The following is an 8,204-nucleotide window of genomic DNA, read 5'->3' on the forward strand; positions in this document are numbered from 1 at the left end:
CGGAGGCGGCGGAGCTGTTCCGGCCCGGGCGGGCCTGCCCTGGGCCCGGCCGGCCGCGGGAGGCGGGGAGGAGAGAGAAAGGAGGCAGGGCTGAGGTGGCGCGAGGGGAGTGGTTGGGTGGTCGACGTGGCGGCGTCCGATTCGTCGGAGTGATGTGGCGGCGGCGCGGCAGACATGTCCGGCGCGGTGAGGACGCGTCCGGCGGCGCGCGGGGAGGAATTTTAGGGTTTGGACTGCGGGATTTTCGGAGGGAGACACATATTTATAGGTAGAGGGAGCTAGGAGAGTCCAAATGAGGTGCGTTTGTCGGCCACACGATCGTGATAGAACGACCGAGATGATGGAAGGGGTTTTGGTGGGTTTTGGGCCAAATTGGAAGGGTGTTGGGCTGCAACACACACGATGCCTTTTCGGTCCCTCGGTTAACCGTTGGAGCATCAAACGAAGTCCAAATGGTACGAAACTTGATAGGCGGTCTACCGGTAGTAAACCAAGGCCGCTTGGCAAGCCTCGGTCCAATCCGGAAATGTTTAATCCCCACACACGAGAGGAAGGTAGAAATGACCACCGGAGGAGAACGGAGCGCCTGATTGCAAAATGGACAACGGGGAAAATGCTCGGATGCATGAGATGAACATTTATGCAAAATGAAATGCACATGATGACATGATATGCAATGCATGACAACGCAAGCAATGACAAGGCAACAACAACGAATAACTAGAGGACACCTGGCACATCGGTCTCGAGGTGTTACACCCAGCCAACTGGCCGCGCCAGTCATCTCCTAGCTCGCGCCAGGAGGACGAGCGCGTGGCTAGCGCGCGCGAGCACGTGCCCCGGCCACCTCCTGCCTGCCTGCCTGCGTGGACGCCGCGGAAGAGCTCACCGCATACGTCTGGATCGAGCCGACGCCACTCACTTTCCCCTCGCCCTCTCCCTCGCTCTCTCGCGCAAATGGCCGAGCACTGCTGTCACCGCCGTTCACCGTAGCCGCAGCCACCACCTCCCCCTCGCCCTCTCTCCATGTCTGCAAGCTCCGCCACGTCTCCGTCTACCTCTCCGTCGAGCCACGCGCCTCGGGAGGCCCTGGAGCGCCTCCATCGCTGTCGTCATCATCTCCGGCCGCCGTGGATCCCCATCGCCGCACCGTCGACCTCAGCGCGTCCCTGAGCTCGCCGTCAAGCCCATCGAGATTGTTGTGAGCTCCCGCTCCTTCTCCCTCTCTCCGTTTAGTTGTTCATGCGACGTAGCTCCGTCTACCACCAGGGCCGTAGCTCCTCGCCGCCGTCCATGTCGCCACAACTCGCCCCCGACCACCTCACCGTGCTCCTGGTGCCACGAGAGTGCTGCAGAGCCCCTTGGGTGGCCTCCCCGTGTCCCGCAGCCCGCTCCCGCTCGAAGCCGTGCTCCGGCCGCCGCCCCGAGCTCCGCTCCGGCGAGCTCTGGTCGTCCCTGCCTCTCCCACTTGCTCCAGAAGACGCGGACGAGCCCTGGCTCCTCGCTCGTGGCCTCCGCCGCCCAAATGGTCGCCGGAAGTAGAATCATGTGCCCCTCTGCCGCGTTCGGCCTCGCCGGTGGCTAAACACCGGCGGGTTGACTGGGTTTGACCCCCCCAGTTGACCAGATTTGACCCGTATGCGTCAATGACATGTGGGGCCCGGCCCTGCTAATTTTTAGTTTAGGATTAGTTTAATAACTAATTTTTTTGGCTAGTAGTTTAATAACTAATTAACTCTATTAGCTAACCGTGTCACTGACGTGTGGACCCCACACGTCAGGTTTGACCTAGTCAGCCGTGTTTGACTCGCTGACATCATGCCACTATCATGCTGACTCAATATATCATTTTCTGGTTTAAAAATAAATCAAGAAAATCCAGAAAATGATATAAACTTCTAAAATTCATAGAAATTCAACCGTAGCTCACATTGAAATAATTTATATATGAAAAATGATCAGAAAAATTCAATCTATCCATCTGTACCAGTTTCATGCATGACAAACCAACTTATACATGCTGTATATGAGAAAACACATGAATGGCATTTATAAAGGCTTATTTTGGAGTTGCATTTGAATCTTTGGTTCAAATGGACTTCATGCAAATGAATGCTAGATGCATTAACACAAACAACATCACATCTTCATGCCATTTTCATGCATAATATTGTTGCATATGCTTGTGTTTTGATTGCCGACACCGTTCCTTCTCGATAGGTCCTGCTCCGGAGACCGATCCAGAGTACCTGTCAGTGGAGCAGTGCCCCCTCCGTTGATCTACCAGACAAGCAAACCCCCTTGTTCATTCCGATACAATCCTAATCTCTCGCTCCTTCTCTCATTTATTCCATTAGGATAACAACGATTCAACTGCTACTTTATGTTGTGGCAGTTAAACCCATTCCTCTGCATGACCTGTCATTGCCATAGTACATAGTTAAAACCCACTAGCATGTGTAGGAGTTGATTGAGCCATGTTGTGTTCCTACCATGCCATGCCTGCTATTGCTTAGAGTTGTGTCAGGTCTGATTCATTGGGAATGGATTGGAGTGTTAAGATATGTTCTGGTGCTGAGAGTTAAGCGTGTGAACACGATTTGGTAAAGGTAGCGGTGAGAGACCATGTAGGAGTACATGGTGGGTTGTCTCACTGGAACCGTCCTTAAGCATTGAGTTCTGTGTATGTTGTCCAATGACTAGCTACTACCACACATTGGGTTCCGGTAACTCGACCCCTCTCGACTTATTAGCCAACTTGATCTCTGTCCAGGAGTTGCAACTAGTTTCTAGTGTTTGTAGGTAGTGCTATTTTTCTACCGAGTGGCACCCGGGAGGGTGGACTTGGGACAGACTAGGCACACGTGGCCCGGTGTACCGAGTGGCACCCGGATGGTGGGCTCGGGAACCCTTTACACATTGTTTGGGGTCATGAGTGAAACACCGGCCGGATCTCCTTGCGGATGGAACCCGAATAGGCGATAAACCTGGACTAGAGTCTTGTGTGGTTAGTCAGGTCGTGGCCGACACCCTCGCCAGGCTTCCGCTTGAAGGTTGCTGAGATACATGACGTGTACATGGTGATAAGTGGTGAGAGCGTGTGTGAAGAAGTACACCCCTGCAGGGTTATCATGATCTATTCGAATAGCCGTGTCCTCGGTTATGGACTTCTTGGATGCTTACGTGGTACATAAACAACTTAAAGTGGATACTCTAAAATGGCCAAGACAAGTGTGAGTGCTATGGATGGCCTTCTCGTAGAGAGATGGGGATGAATCCATAGTAGTGTATTGATGTGGTGTTTAGTGGACTCGTGTGTGCTGCCTCACCTCAAAGAAGTTTCTCATAGTCGTAGAACAGGATAGCCACTGAGTAAAAGCTGGCTTGCTGCAACTAAACCCCACATTACCTTCTTGATACAAATGCATGTATGATAGGATCTGATGTAAGTCTTGCTGAGTACCTTTGTACTCACGTTTGCTTTATTTATGTTTTGCAGGTGAGACATCTGTCTCACTAGTAGTACCACTTGGACTTTGACGAGTAGCTTGTTACCTCAGCTACGATCTTGTACCCTTGGGAGGGACTTGTAGATAGTCAGGCTTCTCAGCCTTTTTCTTTTGTAGTTGTTTGTACTCAGACATGTAATGCTTCCGTTGCTTGTATGCTCTGAATGATGGGTCATGAGACCTCTGTTTTTATTAATGCTATGTGGCTCTTCTAGGCCTTTTCTCCATATGAGTTTGAGTTATGTTGTGATGCCATGTTGTACAACACATACTTGCATGTTATGCGTACATGTGACGTGTATTGCTATGTGTGGGATCTGACAACCTAGTTGTTTATCCTTGGTAGCCTCTCTTATGGGGAAGTGTAGTCTAGTGCTTCCATTGAGCCATGGTAGTCTGCAACAGCCCGGTTCACCGGAGTCCTGCTAGCCCAGCACTACTGCTCCGGAACACTTAGACTGGCCGGCGTGTGATTCACATTGTTCCTGTGTCTGTCCTTTCAGGGAAATGTCACGCGGTGACTTCCGGAGTCCTGCTAGCTTGCTACAGCCTGAATTCCCGGAGTCCTGTTAGCCCAGTTGCTACAGCCCGGATTCACACGCTGCTGATCGACATGCTCAATGTTGTTTCATGTATGTCTGTCCTCGTAAGCTAGTGCCACTTTGGGTTCACGACTAGTCATGTCGGCCCGGGATTCTCTGTCATATGGATGCTAGCGACACTATCATATACATGAGCCAAAAGGCGCAAACGGTCCGGGGCCATGGTAAGGCGACACCCGTGGGGATACCGTGCATGAGGCCGCAAAGTAATATGAGGTGTTACAGGCTAGATAGGTGTGACTTAGAATCGGGGTCCTGACAGCATTGGTATCAGAGCCTGACTGCCTGTAGGATTACCAAGCCAACCTGGTCGAAGTTAAGTCTAGAAATTCTTTAGCTATATAGGGGAATTGATTGTGGAAGGGAACGTAAGGCTCTTTTTACTCCTTATACCTCATGCCTTCTAATCTGAGTCATCCTATCTTTCCTACGGGGTTAAGGAACTAGGCTTTCTCTTCCGTCTATCAAGATCATGTGTTACTACTCCATAGTCTCTTAGGATTGGTTGATCAGAGTCATATTCCAATTTTCGAGTACTTCCGGTGTAGTCTGTTTAGTACTACCACAGAACCTTGAGTGATGATGTTGAGTATGGTACTACCCCATCGTTTCTAGGATGTCTCATTTTGAGCATTTTACTACCGTTATGCTTCCGGAATTATCCTAGGAGTTCAAGAGATAGTATTTTCCTTGTACTATATTCTACATCCTTATGATGATGTTGAATCCATCCTTGTTTCTTTGGTGGGTTCTTCAGGATGTCGTCAGTTAACCGAAGTTCTGTTGCTCGTAGCCGGAACCACGGAGATGGTAGGGATCAGGATTCTCCCGACCAGTCTTCATTGGCAGAGTTCGTGTTAGAGATGGAGAGGAACAAGCGTGAGTCTAACCGCTTGTTAGCACGTATCGAGAAGAACACCGCACCCCAGTACAAAGAGTCAGCGACCATCTATGATTTCATTAGTTTGAAACCACCTACCTTCCATCATTCCATTGAACCACTCGATGCAGATGACTGGCTCCGTAGTATCACACACAAGCTGCGTTCCGCGAGCGTAGCTGAAGGTGACAAGGTCACCTATGTTGCATATCACTTGGAAGGTCCTACTAGACTTTGGTGGCAGAACTATGAGGCTATGCTTCTAGCTGGCCAGATACCCACCTGGAGAGATTTCAGTGAGGCTTTTCTCGAGCATCACATTCCTCAAGCCCTCATTGATCGAAAGAGAGAAGAGTTCTGTAGTTTCACCCAGGATAAGATGGCTGTTGATGCTTATAGTAGAGAGTTTGAGAACCTTGCCCGCTATGCTATAGAGGAGGTGTCCACAGACGCCAAGAAGCAGTCTAGGTTCCGGAAGGGTCTCAACCCCAAGTTGCGTCGTGATCTCCACTTGCACCATTGCAATACATTCCAGGCTCTTGTGAACAAGGCCATTCATGCAGAGACAGCTCAACTCACTTACGAGGAGTCTCGTAAGCACACCCGTGATTTGGGTTCTTCCTCCGGTTCTAGTTCGCAGAAGCGTCGGATTTGGGTTCCGAACTCCGCTCTTCCACCCGGTTATACACTGAGGCCCTCTTATGTGGCGCCTCACCCAGTTCAGCAGTATGCTCCAACCAGGCCTATTGGTAGACCGCTTGTCAATGCGGGTCCACGTCCTACCTCAGGGACTTGTTTCACATGCGGAGAGCCAGGACACTATGCCCATGACTGCTCTCAAACCAACTATGCTCCACCCCCGCCTGAGAGTCTGTTGGCCGTGGTAAGCCATCACGCAAGGTGATTAGCGTCAAGCCAGCTCCCACTGAACGTGGATGTGTGCATCACGTCTCAGCTAAAGACGCTCATGATGATCCGGATGTTGTTCTTGGTACACTCCTTGTCAAATGTCATCCAGCTTCGGTTCTGTTCGATATCGGAGCATCTCACTCCTTCATCTCTGAAGGCTATGCTCGCTTGCACGACATGTCATTTTGTGATATGCCAACTACACTTGAAATCCAAACTCCAGGGTCTAGATGGCAAACTACCAGAATAAGCCATGGTAATGAAATCCTTGTTGACAAACTTGTATTCCTTGCATCTCTTATAGCCCTCAAGTCTTCAGATATTAACATCATCTTGGGTATGGACTGGATGATAGCTCATCATGCCAAGATTGATTGTTTCACCAGGTCTATTCAGCTTACACACCCATCTGACAAGATAGTCACTGTCTCCACCTGAGTTGCAAAGCGTCAACTCTATTCTCTTAATGCCAGCCCTCTTCCAGACTTTGAGGATATCCCAGTAGTCCGTGAGTTTCCGTATGTCTTTCTAGAGGAACTGCCAGGTATTCCACCTGACAGAGATGTAGAGTTTGTCATAGATCTTATCCCAGGAACCGCTCCAATCTCTAGGAGACCTTACAAGATGGCACCCTTAGAACTAGCTGAGCTTAAGAAACAACTCGATGAATCCTTGCAAAAGGGTTTCATCCGTCCTAGTTCTTCTCCCTGGGCTTGCCCCGTCCTCTTCGCCAATGAGAAGGATGGTACGGACCAGATGGTTATAGATTATTGTCCCGTTAATTTGGTCACGATAAAGAACAAGTATCCGCTCCCCAGGATCAACGACATGTATGATCAGCTCGCTGGATCCTCGGTCTTTTCCAAGATGGATTTGAGGTTAGGCTACCACCAAATCAAGATCAAAAATGGGGACATTCCTAAGACGGCTTTTGTCACTCGTTATGGCCAGTACGAGTACACCGTCATGTCCTTCGATCAAACCAATGCTCCAGCTACATTCTCCCGCTTGATGAAATCGATCTTCATGGAGTACTTAGATAAGTTCGTCGTGGTTTACCTTGATGATATTCTTATTTACTCAAAGAACGAGGAAGAGCATGCCAAACATCTTAGACTTGTGTTAGAAAAACTCAGAGAGCACAGCCTTTATGCCAAGTTCTCCAAGTGTGAATTTTGGTTGCCGGAAGTGACCTATCTCAGCCACGTAATCTCTGGTAAGGGCATTGTTGTCAATCCCGAGAGAGTTCAGGCTGTTCTTGATTGGACTCCGCCTGAAACGGTTAAGCAAGTTAGGAGTTTCCTTGGCCTAGCCATTTACTGTCGACGCTTTGTTGAAAACTTCTCCAAAGTGGCCAAACCTCTCACGGAACTACTCAAGAAAGATAAGAAGTTTGAGTGGTCCCCACAGTGTGAGCACAGATTTCTGGAACTGAAAAGACGCCTGACTTCCGCTCCCATACTTGTGCCACCGGATTTCACTAAAGACTTTGTTATCTACTGCGATGCCTCACGACAGGGACTAGGTTGCATTCTTATGCAAGACTGCCATGTGATTGCCTATGCATCTCGACAGTTGCATCCACATGAGGAGAATTATCCTACACATGATCTAGAGCTTGCAGCTGTAGTCTATGCACTTAAGACCTAGCGACATTACCTTCTTGGTAAGCGTTGCGAGATTTACATCGAAACCAGAGTCTCAAGTATATCTTCACCCAACCAGATTTGAACCTTAGGCAAAGACGTTGGTTGGAGTTGATCTCAGATTACGACTTAGGGATTACCTACACCCCAGGCAAGGGCAATGTCATGGCTGATGCGCTAAGTCGTAAGTCCTATTGCAACAATCTCATGTTGCAGGAGGGCCAACCATTTCCCCATGAGGAATTCTGTAAGCTTAAACTTCACATTGCTCCTCGTGGATTCCTTTCTACCTTGGTGGCGAAACCTACTCTCACTACTACAAAAACAACTATAGCCAATATGGACACTAATGACGCACTGTACATGTGGCGCGCCATTACTAAATACTAATGGCGCACCATGTGTTGGTGCGCCATTAGTGTGCAAATACTAATGGCGCACCGCATCCACGGTGCGCCATTAGTAATTTTTTTTTATTTTTTCAAAACTACTAATGGCGCACCGTGGGATGGTGCGCCATTACTAGTTCAACTAGTAATGGTGCACCATTCCCACGGTGCACCATTAGTAATTATGTTTCAAATTTTTTTTCAAATTTTATTTTTATTTTTATTTTTTAAACTACTAATGGCGCATCGTGGGAGTGGTGCGCCATTAC

Source organism: Triticum dicoccoides, chromosome 4A, assembly GCF_002162155.2.
Source record: "Triticum dicoccoides isolate Atlit2015 ecotype Zavitan chromosome 4A, WEW_v2.0, whole genome shotgun sequence".
Taxonomy (NCBI): domain Eukaryota; kingdom Viridiplantae; phylum Streptophyta; class Magnoliopsida; order Poales; family Poaceae; genus Triticum; species Triticum dicoccoides.